Source organism: Lonchura striata, chromosome 2, assembly GCF_046129695.1.
Source record: "Lonchura striata isolate bLonStr1 chromosome 2, bLonStr1.mat, whole genome shotgun sequence".
NCBI lineage: Eukaryota > Metazoa > Chordata > Aves > Passeriformes > Estrildidae > Lonchura > Lonchura striata.
The window spans coordinates 33,378,847-33,404,572 of record NC_134604.1 but is presented as its reverse complement, the minus strand read 5'-3'; the positions used below and the strand labels follow the sequence as shown (position 1 = coordinate 33,404,572).

The following is a 25,726-nucleotide window of genomic DNA, read 5'->3' as shown; positions in this document are numbered from 1 at the left end:
GGATTTTTTGTGTTTGCTTTTCTGATTTCATGATTATGGTATGAGGTAGATCTGATGGGGGTACTAAACACACAAGATGGTTTCAGAAGCACAGTGACTGATGTTCCAGAGGGAATCCTGACTTGTGAAAAGAATAATCAGATTTCCTTCTGTTTAATTTTTGAATTGTATCAGTGTCAATTATGTTACAAATTTAGTTGTTCTAGATTGCCTTTTTATCCAGTGAACAGAAGAACATTTATCTATCAATAAATTATTTCCACTCCACAAAAGGATAATGCTTTTAATTTAGCAGGTCAGTTAAGTGTTCGAAGTCAGAGTGAGAGGAATCTGTCCCCCAAAATCTTCCAGTGCTAAGCTATGTCTGGATGATGAGTTACTCATTTTGGTAAATCATGTGGAACCACCTGGAAAGGTTTTCAAATGCTCAGAAAGTCTCTGGAGAGCGTTAACCTCATCCCTGAGATGGAAGAGCTCCACAGCTTTCATGTTTATTACAATTTTCCTGCTCAGGTGATGTAGACTGTGCAGGCTGGAACATTTTCGGGTGTGGAGCAGAATGTTTGCGTAACACCATATATAGAGTCATAGAATCACTTAGGTTGGAAAACACTGCAGAGATCATAAAATCCAACTGGTAACACAGCACTATTAAGTCCACCACTAAACCATGCCCCTCCACCAAAAGCAAATCTCCTCCAGTGCATCATAAAGTATTATGGGATTTCTCACCTGGAAGATGCTTGGTCATTTCCAATAGAATGCTGGCACCACTCTGTTCCTGGGATTTCTCAATGCAAATTTGTCCTCTCATGTATGAATATAATGGGGCTATTTCTCATTCTGCCCAAAGTACATTTTCCCAGTAATGATGCCTTCACTGTTCTATCCCTTTTACACACAGACATATGCTGTTCAGGGAGTATGGGAAGGAGTGGATGAGAACCCATAATGCTACCATCCACCCAGACTTTCAAGGGTAATTATATTGTCCACAGGGCATAATGCTCTTGCCGTTTTCAGTTTCTCTCTAGTGTCTGAGTTGTCAGCAGGGTAAATAGTCACCTTTCTTCATAAATAAGTAGTGGCTTTGTATCAGATCTCAGACCAGCCACAGACCAGTAAAGCTCTATATAGCAGTGGAACAAAACAGATGCAGGAATGTAAGAAGTTCATGCAATTTCTTCTGGTTAGGTTTCACTTTGACATTGTTTACCCATCCTTAAACACAAACAAGGAAGGTCTATTATTTGATCAGCCCTGACTCTCAAACAGAGTCTCATTATAGTGGCTTTCAACAGCACAATTGTGTTTTTAAGCTTTGAGAGGTGCAGCAGCTCTTCATTATTATCAAAATGCGAGAGAGAAAGAAGTAGATGTTCATGGCTGAACCCCATTTTTAATGAATCTATGTATCAGGATCCTCATTGGAATTAACACAGAGAGAGGGCATCTGGCACTGTAGTGAGCCAGGGAAATCCACAGTCATGAGTACTGCTAATGTTTCCCTGGTACTGCCTTAATTTTGTAATCCATCATCTATAAATGCTCCCCTCACAGACAAAATCTTTCTTTCATTTCTACTCTTTTTTCTTTTCTTCCATTCCTAGTTCACCTTTGCAGATGAGATTGGGGTCTTGGGGAATAGAATCTCATTTGAATTCTGAAACCAACTTTTAAGACTAACTCAGCACATCTAGTGAGACAACATCTGATCTGTCCAATCTCTAATCGATTTAACAGGGGTAAGGGCATGGGCAGGCAGGACTTAGGATTTTCCTTCTTATTTCCACAAGCCCTTCTGGGTATTTCAAAAAGCTGCTAAAGTTCACATTCCAGGACAAGGTAAAATGTCTTTGAGGCATGGAGTAGCACACATTTAATGAAGATAGAAAGCCAATCACTTAGCATCAGATGAGGAACAGCAATTTCCTTCAGTCTGGCACTTTGTGTATTGAACAAAATTGCATGAGAGCTTTGAGCACTAGGAGAGCTGTCAAGCGGCCGTTTGTCTGGGAGCTGGAGCAGTCCCCTTGGAAACAGCTTAAACCTTTTAAATGAAAGCATTACAAAGTGTACATCTGTGTGTAATATATTGGCCATAGCCTCAACTGTCAGGGGCCGGGCAATACAATGTTGATATATATTTGTGCCTGATAGTAATTTTCATGCTTTCACATGTAAACACAGCCTGCTTTATGGTTGTAGAGTACTTGACTGCTTGATCATCAAGCATCGTGCAAAATGTTTTCCCTAAAACTGGTTCAGTTGGGTTATCTGACTATATAACATATAACTCAAAAATTTTGATGCTCCCTGGACTTCTGTATTGCAAATACATTGAGATTCTTATTAGATAAGATAAAATGACAAATTTTGTCACTACACTGAGACAAGAATTAAAGGTTTGGGGAGAACATATGCTAATAAACATCCTTATTGCCATATGCATTCACCCATATATAATATTAATCCAAATTCAGAACTTAGTTATCATACCATCATAATAGATATGTGAATGTGAACTCTAAGGAAATGTTTGTTTTATTCCTCTTTTTTAATAAAGTAATTTATTTACTCATACCTTTCTCCTGGAAATGAAAATAAATGAAAATGGCTAAAAAAAGACACATAAAATAATACAGGGATGTTATATATTATAAAGTACATTCCCTGGGAACACACTTGGTCTCATGTTCTTACACTGCTGAAAATATAGGGCAGGTTGTTCTGGAATCAGCTGTTTTAACATGTAGAGCTGCTTTAAGTGAGAGGAAGATCAAGCCTGCTTTTTCCCAGTCCTCCCTCACTGTGAGATTTCCTTGATCCTCTCCTTACTCATCTTCTCCTCCAAAGCCTGTTTGCAACTTTTACTCCCAGTAGCCACTTCCTTTAATGAAAAGTAATTCTGAGCACTGAGCAGATTCCACTTCAGCTTTGACACTGGAAGTGGATTTAAACTATCTGACAGAGCTGGGAACTAGAGCTGATTTGGCATTTCGACAGTATAAAACTATTGCTTTTCTTTTTGGTTTTTTTGTTGTTGTTTTGCCTTTGGAATCTGACTTTTTTCCTCCTTGCTACTCTCTTCTACTACTTTTAGCCTCCAAGGTACACTTTAGCCTCTCAATTCTGTCATCAGCTTCCCCCAGGAGTATTTAGTAACAGATATTGGTCTTAAACACCAAGACCTTCTCCATGCCCTACTCAGAGTCCATCCTATCAAGCATGAATTTGGCCAAAGGGATTCTAAATCAACAAGACCACAAGATCAGCTTCAACCTCCATGATGTGGCTTAGTTGTTACAGAGTATTCGTTGAACGTTGGACATCTTGGCGGTCTTTTCCAACCATAATGATTCTATGATTCTATTTTCAAATGAGAAAACTAGCTGAGAAGCATCTTATTAAACAGAATACAATGGAGAGCTCATCTTCTGTTATAAGCACAAAGACATGTTTTCTATTGTTTTATATTGAACTCAATGTGATATAATATAGAAAAAAAAAAAAGTTCCTTTAGTCAAATCCTATTCTATCTCTCTTCTCCCAGAATAACTATAGGAGATGCATGTAAGAAGATGACAGTTGTGATCTCCATAATGAAATTTTGCATGCTCTTGTGACTAAAACTCCAACTCTTTCATTATCCTGAAGGCTTTCCTACTGTTTTTTGGTATTTTTTTCCTGTGATCAAAGGGAAAGTGATGCTGAATTTGGAGGAAACACAATGAGGATTGGTCCAAAAGTCCACAAAAGGATAGAAGAGGTGTACTACTGTTTTCCAAGAAGTTTTGTAATGATAGATGGGACTGTAGTTGCTGTTTTGTACATATTACTCATGCCGTGACAGTGATCCATTGTGATCAAAATAAACCCACAGCAGCAAAATAAATAAGCATAAAACTGTCCTGTTGTAAGGAAGTGTGAGAGAAAATAGTAGTTATATGACAACTGAGTAGATTTTAGAGGTAGAAAATTGGGAAATATGCCAGTTCATGATTTAAAAGACAGCTACTGCATGGAATGGAAGTTTATAGATTAGCAGAACAATCTATCAATTCTCAATAAAATACTAGGAGCAGTTCAACGCAACCAACCTCCTAGAAAGTGTGGTGGGCCAAGTTCAGAGGTGCACTTGGAACTGAAACCTTGGCTCCAAGCCACACATGGAAAGTATGGTTATTTGCTGGTAGAAAGGAACCATTTTCATTCCCCTTATGTCTCAATTCAGCCTTAAGTTTTCATAGAATTATAGAATATTTTGGGTTGGAAGAGACCTTAAAGATATTCTAGTTCAAATCCCCTGCTATGGGCAAGGACACCTTCCACTAGACCAGGCTATTCAAAGCTGCATCCAGCCTGGCCTTGAACTCTTGTAAGGGTGGGACATCTACAATGTGTCTGGGCTATGATTCTCAGTTACTCTGCTTTCCCTGTAAGTAATCTCACCACTTGATTCAGTCTACCTCAGCCCCCTGAATAGTGTTCAGGCTGACAGTTTTTGTAGCATCATGGCTTTCTTCTCCTACAGAATAAAATAGGTGACAGTACAATGCCATCAGCCACAAAAAAAAAAAAAAAAAAAAAAAAAATTGATGAAAAACAACAATAAAAATACGGGTTTACAGACTGAGCTGCTTCTTTAGTAACTATAGTCATTGGCAGATTACTTATCTATCTAGTTGTGCATGATTCAAACAGCTTCATAGAGAAACATCCTTTGAAAGGAATCACAGAATGTCTATCTCTGACTGAAGACCTCCCTGAGTCACAATGTATTGGGGTCTGGGAAAATATTCAGCAGACATAGCTCTCAATATCCTTATCTGGTTTTGGACAGTTGGTCACTTGAGTTGATGAGTCACTGGTCCAACCCAGCATAGTCATTCCTAGAGGAATCATCTAGACATCTCAGTTTTATTAATAGAGAGAAAGAGGAATGTTTTCTGGAGGTGGTTCTCAGTGCTCAAGTATAGCAGCAACCTGGTGACTAACAGCACAAGCACATCTATCTCTGAGAAAGTTATGTCTCGTTCCTGTCATGAAAAAGAGGTGTTAGGTGTAGTACCTCTTCAGATGTTGGGTGATGGCAGCTGACGAAGGACTAGAGTAAAAGAGATTAAGGATGAGTTTCTGAGAGCTGTGATCATTTCACTTGTAGATTATAAAGTCTTTTTAACATGAAGTTTTCCAGGGGTGTAAGTTTTTAAGCTTCCAAGTGATTGGGTTCTTTTCAATATTGCCACAATTGAATGAGGGAGGGGTGGGAGGCGAGGGGGAGATAATAGAATGTGATGTAAGATGAAGAGTGTGAGCATTGCTAGAAAATACAGCATTTCTTAATTTGCATTGCAGCAAGTGACAATAACATTGCATTGCAGGGATGACAAGCCCCAGTTAGAGTTAGACCTCACTTGTAGATATTTAAGACTCTACAAGAGACTCAAGAGAGTGAAATTGCTGAGGTGATCCAAAAAAGATTACAAAGGAAGTCAGTGGCAGAGCTGGGAAAACAGCTTCTGACTCCCAGGCCACTGCTTACGGCAAGAGGCTGTTGTGCTATCAACAAAGACCATGATTTATTCTTTCTGTACAGCACCATTTATTATTGAACAGCTGTTGTCAGTCCTTTAGTCTATTTGAAAAAATCTGAAGAAAGGAAAGATCTATTCTTCCCTGAGAAATGGTTTACAGTTTTCTGGATATGACTACTTTAACTGCCTATACTTTTTCCTTTTCTAATTTCAACCCAACGCATTTAATTCTCTACCTTCAGCAACCCTAAATAATTCCTACATGAACTACTGTTCAGTAATCTAAAAAGACAGTAAAGTGTGCCTTGACATCCTAACCAAGATAATAAATATTTAATATAATGCACTCTGTTAGAAGCAAAGTGCAATTAAATGAAAAGTCAGATAAAATGAGCTTAAATGCAATAAATACTGGTTACGATTCAGTACCGAGAAGTTGCAAGTGTATTTGTTTCCTCTCAGTTAGCTCTACTGGCAGCTTACTTTTTGTGGTTTGAAATGGTAACAGACACCCACATGTAAGCCTGCTTCATCACATTTCCTAAAATAATTATTGATATAATTTGCTTTATTGTTTGGCATCCTATTTTTTTTTTCAACTGCAAAAATCTGTGTTGCTGGATTTTTTTTCTTTTTGGTTTGCCTTGCCTGGAAAAAATGTCATAGAAAATTTGCAATAACTATTGAAAAATTCCTCATTTTTATAAAATAGATTTGTAAAAGAAAATGCAGATTTGATCCAATACTACTTTTAGCCTGCAAGGTGCAAGAATTCAAGCAGAAGCAAAAACCAGTTTTATGCTTTCATGTCCACTTTGAACTGGTTGTAATATTCTTTATTTATTGTCCCATACTTTTTATGTTCTCAACTAATGCTGTGCTCCCTCTAGAACTACCTATGCTTTTCCACTTCATTTAGGGATAATGAATAATTTTTCTCTACTCATCATCTAAAAGCTGAGAAACCAGTGCTTGGAAGAATATTTTTTTTCTTGTAATGTATGGAGCGGAATGCTAGTTAAGATCCAAATTAATCCAAGTTAAGGATGGTTTCAAAACTTCCTAGCAACTCATGAAGATTACTGCAGGCTTCTAGTCTTTAGACTTCTAGAATTTTTGCTAATCTTGGCTATGCAAGATGAACTATATTTAGATTTTGGAATTAAAGTAAGAATTTTGTCTGCAGATACATGCATTTTTTAACCAGAATATACAAATAGTGAGTGTGTCTTTCTGTCTGATGAAACAACATAAGTAGAATCATAGAACTGTAGAATGGTTTGTGTTAAAAGGGAGATTATCTTGTTCCAACTCCCCTGCCATGGTGAGGGACACCTTTCATTAAAATGGCCCTGTGCAACCTGGCCTTGAACACTTCCAGGAATTGGAAAGTACATTAAGTGCACAAGTTAATTTAATTACTCTGATTTTAAAAGCACTGAAACATATACATCTTTTATGTTTTATTCTGAAACAATCACTTGAAAACTGTTCACTTCCTGTAACAGAAATTTAATCTAAATTGCTTTTTTCTGTGGGATTAGGTAGAATCATAGAATGATTAAGGTTAGAAAAGATCTCTAACATGGCCAAATCCAACCTTTGAAAAAATACCACTGTCTGCATTAAACTGTAATGTAAAAGGCCAGTTTTTTTAACTCTTTCAGGGATGGTAATTCCATTACTTCTCTGGGGAACCTGTTCCTGATACTTCACACATCACACTTGTGATGTTTGGAGTTTCAATCACACAAGAGCAGGTTATAAACACGCTCCCCAGTGTGTATGCTTTTCATGGATCGTAGTCCTGGGAGACATAACAGACTTTATTTTGCTCTCCAGTGATGATGAATCCTTGTGAAAAAGCCAAAGTTTGGAAAAACTTGTCTCTTTAACAAAATTCTCATACGGCTGTCTGACTGGTCTGAGCATGAACCAGCAGAGTGTCCAGGTGGCCGAGAAAATCAGTGGCATCATGATCTGTATCAGCGATAGTGTGGCCAGCAGGACCACGTCAGTGATTGTCCCCCTGTACTTGGCCCTGGTGATGCCACAGATGGAGTCGTTCTGTTTTGGGCCCCTCAGTATAAGACGGGCATTGAGGTGCTGGAGTGTGTCTAGAGACGGGCAGTGGAGCTGAGGAAGGGCTGGAGCACAAGTCTGATGAGGAGCAGCTGAGGGAGCTGGGGGTGTTTAGCCTGGAGAAAAAGAGACTCATGGGGACCATATCGCTCTCTACAACTGTCTGAAAGGAGCTTGTAGCCAGTGGCAGTGTCATTGTCTTGTCATGGTAACAAGCGACAGGGATGGCCTCAGGCTGTGCCAGGGGAGGTTTAGGTTAAGAATCAGGAAAAAATATTTAACAGACTGTCCACATTCTATGGAGCCACCTTCCCTTCCTCCCTGAAAGTGTTCAAAAAAGACATGGATGTGTCTGTCCATGTATGGGATATGGCTCTAAGGTGTACATGGCAGTGGTGCAAAGGTGATGATTTGGATTGATGTGCTTGTAGGTCTTTTCAAACCTTAATGACTCTATGATTCTATTCTACTACTGCCCACACCATCCAAAATTCACCATTAATGCTAATATTCTGGAATTTGCTCTCACATAGAATATTTTAAACTTTTCGTTTCATACAAAGTGGTCACTTTCAGTAGTAAAATCACTATTCCAAAGATACTATCAGGTTTTATACTGTTAATTAATTCAAGGAAATGTGCTGACCTGCATCCAGATGCCATGGTCTGTCATTAAAATTGCTTTGTAGTTACAGTTAAATACACAGAATGGACATTGCTGCTTTCACTTAGTTCTGTACCCTTAATTTTGAAACTCATTCTAACATAGTCTCACACAGTGGCCTATATCAGGATTTTTTTTAAATACAAGGCATCTCATAATCAAACAGGATTTTCCCAACATTTCTGAATGAGATATACTTTTTTCCCCCAATTATCATCCCCTTGAAATGATGTACTCAGTGATAGATACTCAACCCTTGTACTACAGACTGATGCATAAACTTGAAGCATAATAAAGAATTACTTTAAGGAGGTACATACAGGAATGGAGTTTTGCTTGCATCCACGTTGGAACTGTAAGGACAGCTTTACAATAAAGTTTACCACTGAAATCAGTAGGAACATGGTGAAAGAGGAAGGAATAAACTTCTGAATAGGGCACTGTTACTGCATAGTCATTGTTCATTTTAGCACCACATATTAATAAGGTGTTTGTTGCTATCACTGCAGCAAATAACTGGTTTTGTTTTCTACAAAAACAATTCAGGTGTTAAAAAGATACTCAGCTTACATTGTAAATGTAAATTTTGAGACTAGTGAGAAAGCAGGAGCCCACTGGCCTATAAAGCTACTTAGTACATTGGATTTTATTCATTTTAAAAATGTTGGAAATGGCAATGGATAACAGAAGACTCCTTCTAGGAACAGGAAAAAAAAAGTTTAATATGCTATTCCAATTAATTCCCTGGAGAATTACATAGAGGAGTGTAATTAAGGTTTCATATCTTTATGGAATGATCCATGTTGTTAAACAAACAGTAAAAATCATAGCTATTCCTATAATAAAACTTAAAGAGATTTCCCATGTTGAAATAAACTTAATGTACGGTATCATATGGGGGGTGAGTATCTTCATTTTGGTAGGTTTAATGGGATTCAGGAACTGTTATGGCAGAGCTTGAGAAGCCAGATTATGATCAGAATTTCATCTTCAACTCTTCAGTTTGTAATAGATTTATTAAGTTAAAAATCTGTTTAACAGTTGGCTGCTGCAGTTATAGTTGTGGTAAGCTACCTTAACTTTTCTTAGTGAAACAATGCAAGAAACACTTGAAGACTCTTCTGTATACCATTGAGAGAAATATCTCCTACATAAGTTTTTAGGGCAGTAAATATATGAGTGGAGTGTTTTGGTTTTTGTACTGCTTCATTTATTTTTTTATATTACCACTATATACTGAAATAATGAATATCATGTTTGTAATGGCACTGAGATACAATTTGATAATAAATAGCAGCAAGTGGAATATTTGAGATTAAATTACAGAGGATGAATGATATCACTAGGCATCTGTCACAAGACTTGAAATGAAAAAAAAAATTCTTTAGACCAATTATTCAAAAGCTGGCAAAAGAATATAGCATTCAAGTACATTTTAACTGCCTAGAAATCTGATGGGTAAAACTCACTGCTAAACATGGATCATCAAAAATGCTTCTAAGTTACATAGATGAAAAAATTTATGATGTGAGAAAATAAGAACTAAATCTAAAGAACTTTTTATGCTTTTATATTTTAGTAGATAGAAAAAAAATGAAAGAGTAAATAATGATGTCAAAGATGTCCAATGATCTGCTGTTGTTTGTTGCTGTTTATGTATCTACAGCCAGGTCTACTGGACTTGCCTCATGTCCATTGAAATGGAACAAACATTTCTAGGGTGTAGCTTGTTAAACTTGGTTTTGATGCATATTTAGGAATGAGACTAGCTGTAACCTGAACATGTCCATTTTTTAATTCCTTTGACTGTGGAAGGGCTTAGACTTGTTCACGAGTGGATTGTTTACAATTAAGATTATTGCATTTTTCTTTCTGGATAACATGCAAGGGTAAGAGAGAGCTCCAGGGCTGCCTTTTGGCAGTCTACATGCAGTCACACTGACAAAAAGATGAGTGGTCCAGCAGTGTCCACAGGTGTAGCATGCAATTGAATCAATGCAAGACATAAAAGGATCAAAGGGCTGAAATACTCTGCTCAAATCCTATCCAAATCTTAATAAGGATCTTCCATCTTCTGCCTTGAAATAACAAACTATGTTTAATTATAAAAAAACAGGAGAACGGGACAAAGACTATATATGTGCTTTAACTAAGAGAGTGAGCTCTGACCTAGAAAAATGTAGGCTAATAAATCTGAGAGGCAAATAATCTAAAGCACAGTTATTAAGTCAGACAAAAATACCTGGAAAGCAGAAATGTCAAAGGAGACCTTGGGGTTTTAGTGGACAGCAAATGATATATCTGCGTGCTGCAATGCTAGACGATTACAAAAAGGGATGTTGTGACTTTGGTCTCTATGTGCAGTGTCGTCATTCTTTTGTCCATAGGGAGGTGATTTTCTTGCTGTACAGCAGTGATGAGATTGCACCTTCAATATAGTGATGGATGTTGACAAATTGAAGGGAATTCCAAGAACAGCAGCAAAAATCATTAAGGGGCTGAATGATTTTGGTAAGAAACATAAAGTCATGCTCTCAGAGGATAAAGGAAAAAAATTGTTTCTCTTAGCCCAAGGTGACAAAGACAGATATGATGGGATTATGTTTAACAAAAGAAAATTTGAGTTGCAAGGCAGGAAGAAATGCCTGCTGCAGTGTGACTAAGAAATTGCTCATGTATATGGTCAACTATTTACACTAATAGAAGGAGAAGTCAGCAGGAAAAGCTGAACAGAACTTAATTTGTTCTGGCATTTGTACAGTTACCTTTTTCAAATTTAAATAAAATAAAATACAGTAAGCTGTGTTTTCAAATTGTGCATTTTGTGCCTCTGATGACCTGAGGTATCCTGCAAGTACCTGTTTTGTGGCTGGTTGTATTAGATATATAATTATGACTTTTCATGAAGTTATTTTCTGAACTTCTCTGGGAAATAAACATTAACAGCTTGTGATTTTCTGCCACCTTCTACTGGTGTTTCAACACAGTGGTTTTTGAATCAACTTCAGCCTTTTAGCTGATGTGTTACATATGTACGCTCTTCCGTTCAGCAGAATAAATTTATGTTTATCCAGCCATTGTACAGGATTTTTCACTGGTACTATTTTGTATTGTTGATAATGCAGTGGTGATACAGTCTTCCAAAGAGAAAGCTTTTTAATGTGCAAAATACTTTGTAAATACCAGAACTCATAGTGCAGGCCAGGTTGAGCGGGGCTTTGAGAAACATGTCTAGTGGAAGGTAGTGGAAGGTGGCAGGAGGGTGGAACCTGGCTGATCTTCATGGTCCCTTCCAACCCAAGCCATTCTAGAATTTCATGGTTTCCTGAAAGCCATCAAGATGAGGGTAGAAATTGCTGATTTAAAGCGCTTGCCTGTGTGGGTCTTTCAGACACGAAAATTCTGTAAATACACAAGTAGAAAAATATTCAACACGCCTAATTTGAGCACCACAAGAAAGTGGCATTTACTGAACAAAAATGCACCAATGTTAAAAATTGGAAGGAAGCAGTGAGCTAGTTGCATTTAAAAGAAATTATCATCTCTGTCAGTTGCACTGAGCTCAAATACCTTTCTAATGCAAAATTTATTTCGGATTGTGTAGGGATGTATAGCACAAAGTACTTAAAAACTACTTGCTAAGAGGTTTCACTAAAAAAATAATTTATTCAATTAACAACAGAAAATTTCAAACCATTGAGTCACTTTTAAACCTTTTGGGTAGGAAACTTCATCAGATGCTCCATAGAGGAAGGGAAATAGCAGTGGCAGGGGTATGGATTAGTAAATCTTTTCTAGTCATAATTTCAGTTATCTTGTGATGAGACTTTTTCACCACATTCCATTCATATTGGACTCCCTACACAACTAGAGTGTATGGCAAATAATAGAGGAATCTTATTTCTTTTGCTATTTAGCTCTGAAAAATTAATGGTGATTAACTAAAATTAATTTACAGTAAATAGAATCTTAATGCTGTTAGAATTTTAAACTATGGAATATTCATTCACTTTTTTATCTCATAATCTGTTAATCTGCTTTAATACTTATGGATAATGATAGTTATTATTTTCTCATTATTTTCACTGCCTCCTTCTTTCCCCTTGTCAACTAAATCAGTTTCTTTAAAAATAAATAAATTCATTCTGTAGGCATTTCTGAAGTGTGCATTTCAGAGGATCATCAGGTGACTGTCTGCCACATCATAAATTTTAGGTGTAAGCATTTCAGGAGTTTCTTTACCCCACTGCCATATGTAGGGCTGGAATCAGATCTGATCTGGAAGAGAAGGAGGCAAAGGATGAGGATCTGCTCCACAATTCCTCTCGCAGTCACACAGGCAGTAACCAGGGTGCAACAGGCAGTGCCCTGAAATGCTTGCCAGACTCTTATGCCTTACAGTAAATCTGCTCCTTTACAAAGAGATGCCATGTTTAAAGGACTTTGATTCACAGGATCCTGGCATAAGCTGAGTTGGAAGGGGCCCACAGGGATCATTGAGTCCAGCTCCTGGCCCTGCACAGCACCATTCCCAAGAGTTGTACCACATTCCTTACAGCATCATGCAAACACTTCTTGAACTCTGTGAGGCTGCTGTTGTGACCACTTCCCTGGGGGGCCCGTGCCAGTGCCCAATCACCCTCTGGGTGGAGAATCTGTGTCTTACATCCAGCCTACACCTCTGCTGACACAGCTTCAAGCTGTTCTCTAGGGTCTTGTCAGTGGTCACCACAAAGAAGAGATCAGTGTTTGTCCCTCTTCCCCTCACAGGAAAGTTATAGATTGCAATGAGTTAAACTCAAGTTCTAGAAGTCTCCATGTAAATCTGGTCTGTACTTTCCAGTGTACTGTCATTATTTACTTGAGGGTTTACTGTAAAAAAGGTGTTTCTGAAATTCATTAGCTTATATTTTAACTGAAAATCTTTGACTTATTCTAAAAGAGGAAACAAGAGGATGTGCAGAGAATGTGCAAAGGGATTCCGCACCCAAGCTGACTAGGACAAATTTAGTGGACCTCTTTCATTAGCTGTGAAGGTTATATCCCATTGACTCCTGTGGGATTGCACCAATGTAATTTAAAGCACAATTTGTTCCAGTAAGGTTGGATTTCATCTCCTGTTGCAGTAGTTCTAGCTTCTAAGCCACTTAGAAGTGTGAAGAAGTGTCAAAGTTTTGCTGGTGTGAGTGGTTGTGATTTAAGATTCTTTGTGCATGTACTTTATGGTTCAAGAAAGACAACATAGGAAAGGTTCTTTGATCTCATTCATTTGATTATGGCTTGATTCTATACCATGGTAATTTCTAAAGAAATATTCTCACACATCCTACATGTCTCAAAATATTTAACTTAAAAACATTTCCTCCATTTTGCAATTCAAAAGGTATTTTACACTCAATGTTCTTGGAAGTCTTTTTTCAATCAAATGATTCTATGAATCTACATCTAGGTTCTCTCTGGGTACTGGTTAGGATTAACTCCAGAGTTAGGTTTCACAAGTAAGACAAACATATTTAGATGGAATACGAGAAATAATGATTTTTAATAGATTTGGCCCAGTCAACTGTAGCTAAACTACAGTTTAGCTACAGCTAAAAGGCTAACGGTTCTTTTACCAGTAAAGTCCAATTTATGCAGTTGGATGGGTTCTGGTAAGAAGGGCATTTTGATGCTCTGGTTTCCTGTCTCTCAGGGCATATCTCTGTCTCACGTCTCTACCATAGAATTGTAGAAATGATAGTACCTTGTATACTCCTAGTCAAATGCCATGTGAGACTTCGTAACACTGATTGAAAACCTAATTACTATATTTTTAATGGCATAGGAATTCATCTGAATATCACTGCTAAAGAACTTTAAGTCTTGACACACACCAAATAGCCTTAAAAAAATCTAGTAACTGTGAGTTCAAAACACTTTGTTGTTATCCAGTGCCAAAAAAGCAGTGCTGCCTGTTATATTTAGATGCAGACAGATTGAACTCTTGTAACTGAACCAGTACCATGTGGTTTGGTCCTCTAGTTGAAGAGGTAGACCAGCTCCAGTTTTTCTTGTTGTTGTTGCAACATTAACCTCCAGGAGGTTTTGTATTATTGCTGGCCTCTTCCCCAGATGACTGTTTTCAAGTGGAAGGGGAGGTAAATCTGACAGGAAAGCAATAATTCATAGAGAAAATGACAGTGATAATGAAATGCTGCAGTGGTGGAAAGATTTCCTTAGCAGAAATGTGCAGCCTGCCTCACCTGCTGGAAATTCATTGTCTTCAGTGTGCCTCCTCCAGACTTGACTTTGGCCCAGTGCATTTTTTAAAGCATGAGAGCACTTTGCTATTTCAAAGCTCTCACTTATTTGAAACATTGACCCAAATCTAAACAACTGTTATGTGAATCAAATCGTGATATCTAATGACCCAAGTGCCGTAATATGAACATGCTGCCTAGGGAATTGCACTGTGTCTTGCTGGTTTGTATGGGTTGTTCTTCTGGCAAAGTCACAGGAAAATGAAAAGAATATTTCCATAACAAGGACCAAGGACTTAAGTAACTTGGTTTTCCCTGTCAGGTCATTCACTCTAAGGAAAGAGGTAGAGGGCAATAATTCTTCCATGAAACCAGGTAACAACCTTTTAATAAGCATCATTAAGTCTTTAGGCTGAAATAAGAGGCTATCCACCCTTTTATCCCATATTATATTGCCCAAATTCCTCTTTGCCATCCTCACTGTGGTTAGATGAAAGCCCCCTGTTTTCATATCGATCACTAAAAGCACTTTCCCCTTGTACCAGTTCACTGCATCACTTCTAAATGCAGTTCATCTGATCTCTTTTACTTTGGCTGCTGCTCTTTCAGGGCCACAAAAACTGTATTTTCAGGCAGGTCTTGGAACTAAATGATCATATTTCTTACCTCATTCCAAGGGATAACATTAGGATCTTTGTTTAGGTGGGATTCAGAATAAAAATAAAGCTCTTTTTGCTTTCCCATGCATGCCCACACACGTGCACACCCATATATATATACACCACTCTTTCTCCACAAGGGTTATTTGAACCCAGAACAGTAGACATCTGTGTATGTTTGTGCTTATTTCTTTTCAGTAACACACTTTGCAAATGCTAGCTTCTGAGGGAGTGTAACTGCACTGAAATGTTAACCCATGTACAACCTAAACTGCAGGGCTGGGGATTGAACGATTCTTGGAGTTATTTTTTCTCACTGGCAAAGAAATGTTTCTCTTTGGTATGGAAATTATTCAGGCAATGAAGTTTTTGGCTTAGGAGTTATGAAGAATTTACTTGTAAACAGCTCTAAGCTTATGTTGCACTGCTTACCTTCAGTAACTTGCATGTGGCTATAGATCTTCTTTCCACTTGCAATTTCTGTATGCATAGAATTTTGCAAGCATGAGACTTAGTGGAGCCCTTCCATGTCTGTTTTCTCTTCTTGTCTTTTATCCCTGCCAGACCAGCACAAAAATATTCCATATTCTAGCTTGAAGAAAAACCATCCACAGTGATAAGAACCAGCCTCACATGCCAGATAGATTGGAAAATCAGGCTAACATTTTAGGGGACTGTCCCTGCACTAAAGTCAAATGATAGGTGTAGACCCACACAACAGGCTGGATTTTATGAATGCACCTCAGCACAGTATCTGCATGTTCAAAATATCTGTCAGTGTTCAAAGCAGTCTGCAAGCTGCAAGGTAAAAAAAAAAAGAAACCAAATTAACAGAAAAATGTTTGTTTTTTTTAATAATATGACTTTTCCATAGTCCAAGTGTGCCCAGTCATAAGCGGTGGTTTTCCCCATCTCATTTACATTAATATTCCCCACTTCAGTGCTCCCCAGCTTATTTTTTGGTGACACAGGCAACGCTTTCTCTGCTCTTTTCCTGTAAACAAGCAAATTTTTATATTTGTCTGTTACCTTGGATTACATTGTCAGTAAATGAGAACACTAACTCCTGGCCAGTCTTCACCTTCCCTTCCCTTCCCTTCCCTTCCCTTCCCTTCCCTTCCCTTCCCTTCCCTTCCCTTCCCTTCCCTTCCCTTCCCTTCCCTTCCCTTCCCTTCCCTTCCAAGATTTAATTAATTGGTTTCATCATATTCAGCTTAACCTTATGCAAGAACATGAAACAGCATATGGTTTTCATCCCAGAAAGATAATTAACCCCCAGGTGATTTCAGTCAAATGGCAAGAAAAAAAAAATATAGTGGGGTTGTTTTTGGAAGGGACAAGAGAAGGAGGAAGCAGGGCAATTATGTCACCTCTGGTAGCTTTTTGAACTTTGAGCCCTGAAATCCCAGTTTTGACGAATGCGCTCAATCCGCTCATTATGAGAAAACTGAAGCATGTCTCAGGGTCCCCTGGTCATGAAATTGATGCCCTAGGGCATCAGTGTGCACACTGTTTCCTACATCAGCTAGCCCAGTTGCCTATTCAGTGAAGAACTCTTACTCTTGTTGGCAGATCACAGAAGAACCACTTCTCCCAATCAGTGTTTGCATTTAGAGAGATAGTATTGTTCCTGTCTTCCCTTCATTCCTCTAGAGAGACAAACTCCATGGTATTCCATTGGACTTCCACTACAAATTGTTTTAGTTGGTCTCCTCTTCCCATTGGCAAGTTATAAACTAATTTTTATGTTTGTTCCCTCTGCTTTATGCTTTTCTTTCTGCGACATTGCATCTATGCTACACTGGCTGATGCATGACAAGAGAAGGGCTGTTACATGTGTACATCAAATCCTATATCTGTAGTTTACTCTACACAGTCAGAAAATATTTGTAGGCTTTACATCTGATAAAGGTCATCTTCTGAAATACAGAGGTGCAGAAGAACCTTCCTGAATCTGAAGACAGATTAGCTGTAATGATCTTTGCTATGGTTCATTTCTTTTGCAGAAGGAAGAAGCTCCACACATTTGGGACAGGTTTACTGTTGCTTAACAAGAACTGTGAATCACGTCAGTACATTGTAGCTGCAGCATGGGAAATTCTGAGCAGGAGCTGAGGTACTGGAAAATTTTCAGGAGAGTTAAGAAATAAATTAATAGTGAGAAGCAAACGCCTAAATGCTTCCTCCTTAATCTACCATCAACTTCAGGAAGGAAACAACCAGAAAAACCCTGCATTTTTCTTTAAAAATGTAAATGGGAGCCAGAACTCCAGGTGTGCCACTTGCCCACTTGCCTGCTAGAGGTAGGATGACTTGAAATATGAAGCTGTCAAGCAGAGAGCAGAACTGATCCAAATCTGACAAGTCTAACATATTGAGCTCAACAATTTTAACTCCCTCCTCCCCAGTTCCATCAGCCAAGCTTACAACTCAAGTGTTTATACAGCACTGGAGCATCAGCAGCCACCCCTCTCCCATAAAATGGTCCCCACCAAATGCTGTGGAATGGCAGATGTTTAGTCCTGGAGACTCATGCTGGAACAAGACCTGTTTGGTAGCATATCTTCTTTTTCAGGCACTGCTTCATTCAAAATCATACATTCTCATTACTCCCACTTAGTCTCACTGGTTCTCCTGCTGGAAGGGCAATTCCACCTGCTGGAGGCCTGGGAGGGACAATTTTGTATGAGTCAATCCTCCAGCTGTGAAAAAGTCACAGACAAAAGGTGTTATATTCTGTCCTACACCAGGTGATTGCTCTTACATCTCTTTGTAAGAGCATTCCACACCCATTTGCCAGATTTTTTTCCATCTTGGAGACTGAACATGTTTGAATGTGTGAATTCTGGCAAACATTTCAAGCACCTGCCTTGCTGCTGGCTGAATGATGAGCATTCACACGGTTGGGCTGTTGCATGGTGTCTTTCAGGCTCTGAAATCTTGGATCTGTTGAGATGGTTCTCCTGCAGCTCCATGGGATGCTCCTTTTGTCACCAACCATCTGCCAGTTCCTTTGGCTATGCAGGTATAAAGCGTGCATGCCAGCCTGACTGGTGTCAGCACTGAAAATTCCCCAGTACTGTTTGCAAACAGAACGCTCTGTTCTAAGTGTAAGGAAATATTGTCTCATTCTGAGGAAAACTCCCCATACCCCTTGGGGGAGAAAGAAAAAAACAATTCTTCTTCTTGTCAAGATCAAAGGTGATACAAGGATAGGGAAAATAGGATGAACACGTAATTAGCTAACAAGCTATATGGAGAGGGGTGTTGATCACATAAAAATCTGTGTATATCAAGTGCAAGCAAGGTAGCAACATGTGACAACAAGGTAGAAATTGTGTTGACAAGATGGACTTGACCCAGAGGATTTTTGAGTTCCATGGAATACTACAGGATTACTTTTGAACTCTTCCTTCAATGAAATGGGTCACAGAACCATTTATTGGCAACTCAAGAAGTAGGTGAAAGCCAATTCTTAAAGAAACACTTTGTTTCTACTGCTTTTAACATGCAGTCAAAATTCCAGTAAAATTATCTATGTTTTACCTTCTCCATTCTCATGCAGAGTTATTGGAGTGTATCATTGCTTTTGCACTATCCGTGGTGACAATGATGACACACAAACAGTGTGCCTGGAATCATACAAAATATTTGCATAGCAACTGTGCCAAATAGGGTCAAGTTATTATACAGAAGAGTTCACTTGACTGCAGGGGAATTCTGTATGTACCATACTAAACGGCAGTCACGGGTTACTTCTTTACATTCTCAGCTGCATGCAAGAAAATTGTCATGAGGGTCTTCTAGGATTATATTCCTCTTTGCATGGTTAAACAGCTGGAAGCAGTAGCCAGTTACGAGTATTTTGGTTTTTGTGTGAGTACATGGAAAAGCCCAGAACAGAAACTGAGGAATTCACTACTGTGGCTTCATGTCATGGACTTAGAATTACAGAATATCACAGAGGCTTTAAGGGATCTTGGAGATCATCTAGTCCAACACACATCACTCAAAACAGTGTCAGCCAGAAGACCTCAGGGATGTGTCCACTCACGTTTTAAATATTGCCAAGGATGAAGTCTCCACAGCCCTTCTAGATAAACTGTTCCAGTGTTCAAGAACTCTTCCCCCAGCCCAGAAGCTTTACAGGACTAATGTGTTTTCATTTCTCTGTTGTTGATTCTTTAACACATCTGTGTAGAATAATAGACACATCTGTGTAGAATAATAATGTTTAGTCAGTAGACCAAAAAGCTCTCTTTGCCAGCCTGACAGGTTACCAAACCTGAGTCAGGGAAGTACTCATAAATAATTGAGTTTTCTCAGATGAAGCAGTGCGACCCTTGGCCTCAGTATTATTTATCTTATTTAATAAAGGGTGTTCTGGGGAAACACTCAGAATCAAGAAGAGTTTTGTTAATGCTGAAGGACGGTACTGGTATCATAGCCAATTAATGTGCCTGTTCCTACTGATGATAAATGGGTCTGTCGTCTGTTCATCTGGCATTGAGCCTCGAGCCTTACATAATCATTTGTGCCTATACCCAAGAGTTTTGATAGTTAACGTTTCAGCTTTTACGGGTCATCAGAATTTTTCAGGAAAGATAGATTTGGTAAATAGTAGCTGCAGTAGACTGGAGATGGAAACAAAACAATATTCAGAGGATAAAATCTGTAAAATGGGCCAAAACTCATCTGAGGAAGAATCTTTTCAGTTCTATTTCAAAGTTTAGGGATAGGAAGAAAGAAAAGTGTGACAAATGAAAAATGCATCAAAAGAACTCTGGTGAATCCAGGCTGGCTTAGCCTTCATGGGTTAATAGATAATTTGAAACTGCTGTTTTCAGTGGCTCTGAAATTGCAGGAAGTGATTTGAGGCCAAGAGGGAATAATGACTGTAGGAGACATAATTTCTGGGGAGGAACTGAGGTCCTGCAATTCTGCTTTGGAGGAAACACAAGCCACAGAATGAAATTCTTTGCAGTTTCAAGGTTAGCGGAGCAGCTGATGGCTGGAAGAGAGAAATCTGAGGAGGGAAGCAGAAAATACAAAATTATCTCTGTGTGTCTATGTGTGTGCAATGTTATGCCACATCGCCAAGCCTTTTGTCCTTTAGCCAAGAATCTGAGCTGAAAACCGCTTTTGTAAGGTCCTTCCAAAATGCACCACAGGTCTCCAATTTCAAGTATTCATGTTAGTTCAACATGGAAACGTTGGGATATGGGTATTGAAATATTTTAATGATTACTGTCCTCAGGTAGATAATGGACAGACAGCAGAGAGAGGGAGGGAGAGAGGTAGGAAGAGGCTCTGATCATTTGACATTTCTCCAGATAAGAAAACAGTGATGGCCATGCACAACTTGCATCACTCTTGTTGCTACTTCTGATGGTTTTCCATCAAAAGACTTACATCTAAGAATCGTGGACAAAGAGAAAAGCACGTCTCTACAGATTGATCCCACCAAAGTGGCAGAGGCACAAGAGTTAGCTCAGTATGTGTTAAATCTGCCAGTCTCCCTGGAGTCAGTGGAGAGAGGAACCTTCACAGGGCAATTCAGAGAAGGAATCTGACTGCAGAGGCAGCATTAACCTTTATGACTGTTCTGCTTTTGCCAAGAGTCAATGGGATCAATTCATAGCTGAGTGGAGAAGACTTATACTGGCTAAGAAGCAGTCCCTGTATCAATAAAACCACCACAGTGTGTTCTCTGTATCACAGAACTGCCATATGTCTCCACTTATGGGGATTGGGTATGGGGCTGTGGAGGGAATTGCTTTTCTGGGCAGGTTAATGTAACAAAAAGCGAACCGTTCTGCAGCCATTAATCTCTCTAAAGCCCATAGTCTCAGTCCTCCTGTGCTGTACTCTGTGCTGTGCTTCATTATGGAGTCTTTAAACACCTCAGCTAAAGAGAGAGAAAGTAATTTGAAAAGAAAACACAGCTTTGTCTCCTTTAGTTGAATTTTTGGAGAAGTAAGGCTCCTCTTGGGTTAAACTTCTTAGACTTTTCTAATTTTGTTAATATTGTATCACAAAGGCCAAGTGCTATTGTGTAGACACCCAAAAAGAATGCCCAACATTAGAATATTTAATAAATCAAGATAAACTAAAGTGTGTAAAATTGTGAGTTTTAAGTATTAGAGCACTTTGTTATTTTTATTTTTCCTATTTTCAATTTAGTAATAAAATGAGGTGGTCATGCTCTTATTTTTAATAATAATATAACTTACAATATTTTAGGAACTACAGCTTCAAGAAGAAAACATAAATGAATGCTTATAATATAAAACCTGCTTTTATTTAATACCTCAGAGGTTTGGTGGAGGGTTGTTTGGGTCTTTTTTATCATCCAGAGGTATCCAATAACAATTTTCTTTATTTTAATTATGTCTGGAATACTGCTCATTGTAAACAAAACACATAGTTATGTAACATGCATATTTTAGCTCAGGGATTTGAAGCAGTCTACTGGGCTAGGACACATGCTCTATATTTCCATTTATTTTGTCATTGAAGTTTTCAGGGCTTCTGAGATACCTTTGAATAATCTCAAATTTCTGTTGTGACTTTTTCTTTTCCTTATCAAAATAATATTATAAATACATTTGCAGAACTCTTGGTGTAGAAAACATTTACTGTTTCTGAGAGTTGCTTCACGGCTGTAAATCAATATAGTGCTACTTACATCAGCCAGGCTACTATTTACCCCAGCTTGAATATCTCCTCCTTCAGTTCCAATATTAACTCAGTTAAAAATAGTAGTTTTATATTTAAACCTCTGCTTCCTGAAGTGACAGTAGGTGGGCCAACTTGTAACATGATCAACATTTACAGCATTATCTCTACTGGAATACATTTATGCCAGCTCCTAACAAACAAAACATAATGGCTTTCTGGAATCCCACTGCTTTAATTTTCACAAAAAGGCAATATTAATTAAAGAATGAAAAATATGAGCTCTGATATAGCATGCATACATGTGCATAAAGTAAAATGCAACACAAAATTTTAAGTATGTTGTTATGCAACTCATTCCCTGAAAGTACTTGTGGAAAGGGGTGATGTGCTGGGCTTGTACATGGGTAGTAGCAATAGTGAGATGGGGGATTGCAGAGTCTGTTGCCAATGCATAACTTGTGATTTAGCGCAAAGTTTAATTTTACAATGAATTTAGAGACATTTGAGATGCCCTGAGCTGTTTTAGATGCCCAAGCTTATTTAAAAGGCTGGCAGAGAAGATGCAGGATTTGCAGGAAAACCATGTCTTCCTGGGCAGCAGCTGAAGGACAGTCAGAGTAACTAGGGCATCTCTAGTTGGACTGGACAGTTTTATATGGACAGCTGAGCTGGGCTACATCTTGCATCTGCAGTCACAACTTTTTAAGCTATTTTTTGATAACACTGAGGGGTATGCTAATTGCAACCTCTCAGAAAATGTTGGCCCTTTAGCAAGATCATATACTGGCTCATTTTCTTTGCTGTGCCACACATTATATTAGTGAGTGCTGTCACTAAACAGTGACATTACGCATTTTGTCTGATGGTAAAGATTCACAGATCTCTAAAACTGAGCGTTGTCTTCAAGTCCCCATTAAATATAGAGCTTCTATAAAAAGTGCCCAGGACATTACTGAGTGAAAGTGTCTGAGCAATATGCGGTAAGGGACTGAGATGGTAATTTTGATGATATATGTTGAAACAGTTAGACTCATCCAGGTCTCAGACATAGGAGTGTCTCTCCTAAATTTCTTCCAAAAAAAAAATATAATCTGCAAAAACCTACAGTATTTTAGTGATATTTTAAAATAACAAAATATGCTTTATTGCCAGCATTAAGCATAAAATATAGACAAAAAGGAAGAAAAAATGCAGTTAGAAATTTTGTCCCATGAAAAACGTACTGCCTTCTTTCTCCATGCTTAAACATGTGTGCATACTAACTTAGGTCCTGTTACATCTTGAAGCACCTCACATTTGATATATTCCTTATCCAGCCTTTGAGACCACATCTGATGTGTGAAGCCACCAATGGATAGTGGTATGGTGTGCATATCTTGGGTAGGAAAAAGCCTGGAACATGTTATATAACTATTCCTGGGGAAATCAAAGCATGGGAAGGTAGCGTGGACATGGATGGCCTGTAGATATGGAGGCAGATACCCAGTTAACCTTATCAATATAGACATTAAAGACAGGTACCAATCACTTTCTGATGTGATAGCCTGGCTTCCAATGGAAGTACTCTGGCAGAGAGAGGGAATCTGGGTCAGGAATCAGGAATTACAATCCTGACAGCTGCCATGCAAACAACCTTTACAAACCCATGCCAGTCTTGTCTGACACTCAACACCTGGCTCCTTTTCTGTAGTGAGGATGGCTGGACCATTGCAGTGGCGCACTGATTTTTGTGGATGGTGATCACAAAAAGGGAATTGAGAAGAGACAACCCGAGTTATTCTGACCCATGACTTCAGTGCTTTCTATTCTTAGACAGATGAGGATCTGAAATATGTAAGTACACTATCATTGTTTTTTAGATTTATTTGTAAAGATGAGTCAAAGAAGTAAAACTCTTAATCTATCATGGGTGTGGTGTTTAGACATTTATAATTTTCTTTTGATGTGTGTTTGTATTGGAGTTGATAAACCAAGATTGCCCTCATGATATTTTAAGCACCGTTATTTGTCTCCATCCTTGTTTTTTTAAAAGAAATGAAAAGAGCAAAAACCATGAAATTATATTTGCAGTGTCATTTTAAATTTATTGTCCAATAAATAGTGATCACTTGGAAAATCCATTTTTTTCCTGTGTTGTTAACAAGAGGTTTAACCAAAGTGATTGAATCAAGATGAGAAATGATCCCAGGTTCCTGAAGCTTGAATAAATGATATTGTCAATGTTAATGTGCTGGTCTGGAAGTTCATTTGAAGTATCAGAAATGACCTAAATATAATTTCATGGAAGCTTGTATACTACTTAGCATAATTAATTCCTTACCACAGAACCTCAATTCCCTGTGTTACCAGCATTTCTAACTCACCAAATACCTACCAACACTCATCTATTTACTCCTGCACACTCCCAGTTCAAGCAAAGATAAACTTCATTTTTTCCCTACCAAATAAATTTTGTCTTGATGTACAACTTTATCTTGACTCCTGCCAATACTTTTGTTGAATGAGAGCAATCAAAATATCTTGTGGATATACTATTTCTGATTATTCTAATGATGTTGTATAAGATGCCTTTTAGATCTCTATTATCTCCCATAAAAAATATTTGTGTGCAACAGTTATTAAGTAGAACTTCTCAGCTGCAGAGTACTGTACCTCAGTTTTACAAATGAATGTCCATCCCAAAGTATTTCAGAGAGAACAAAAGAAATTTGAAATGTTCCTATATATGCCAAGACTTCAATGAGCCATAAAGATTTAGAAACACAATTGAGTTTATTTCTATAACTTGAAGCTAGGAACACTATACTTTAAAGTACAGAAACCAGTCAACAAATCTGTAATGGACTTGTAAGGACGAGGCTGAGTCCTATGATATTTTTGGGTTTGAAATTCGTCACAGGAGAATATTTTTACTCTGATAGGGTTCAAAGTATAGCTTTATGTCTTAAGAATGTACTGATTCTCCTTTGGTTTTAAGCAATAAACATAAGCTTATATATGTTTTCTTCAGATTATTGTGTTTCTATAGTAATGAGACTACTCTGAATTCTTGCAGCTTTGGGCAAGTTTTTAAACATACACATTTTATCAGTGACAGGAAGATTGTTCTTGATAGGTCTGAATTAAAATAAGTGTATTTTAAAGAATATTTTGATTTCTGACTGTAGCTGATTGTTTTGGTAGAAATTGGTGTAACTACAGTGCCATTATATCAAAGCCCTTGTTCATGTGGAGGTTCCCAGAGGTATTGCAATTAAAGGAACTACAGCCTAGACATCTTCACTGCACTAGAGAGAGAAACCAAGGTTTTTCAGAACAAATAAAAAGTGCTGAGGCAATAGGAGAGCTCTGGCATTTAATTTCAAAAAAGCAAATAAAAATCTTCTGAGTGGAAAAATGAAACTGTTGGACATTTTTGTAGCTGTGCAGATATGTAAAGGATGCTGATGCTGCCATGAAGTATCTGCATAACTCCAGATAGGAGCTTTTGTATTGTAATTTGTTCAGCAACTATGAAAATATCTCATTCCTGAAAGAAAACACTCTCCCCATAAGAATCAGAACTTTCATAAAGGAAGAATAAAAACTTGAACGCCAGAAATTCTACATTTTAAGAGACCTATCAACCTAACCTAGACTTCTTGACAGCTATGGAAACCAGCCAAAATTGTATTAAAAAGTGGTATTGTGCTAGGGGTAACCATGCCCTGTCAGATGTATTGCATATACCCTGCTGTGTGCATGGATATTTATGGATATGCCTATACAACATCAAATCAAGGGAAAAAAAACAACTTACAGAAAGGTGAGTTTGTGGGAGGATGGATGGTGCAAGAATAGAGACAGTGCTGAAGGCAATCTTGC

General features: G+C 38.1%; 1 protein-coding gene across 13 annotated transcripts in view; it reads left to right on the top strand.

Moving 5' to 3' along the window:
* The window catches only part of TENM4 (teneurin transmembrane protein 4), a 1,541,819-nt gene that overhangs the window by 1,015,499 nt on the left and 500,594 nt on the right, over positions 1–25,726 (top strand). For 10 of the 13 annotated variants that reach the window (XM_077781310.1, XM_077781309.1, XM_077781308.1 and 7 more), the window contains one exon: positions 23,553–23,695. The exons of the other annotated variants lie outside the window; for them this stretch is intronic. The gene's annotated coding sequence lies outside the window, so the exon portion shown is untranslated. The remainder of the gene's footprint in view (positions 1–23,552; positions 23,696–25,726) is intronic. 13 annotated transcript variants of the gene reach the window in all.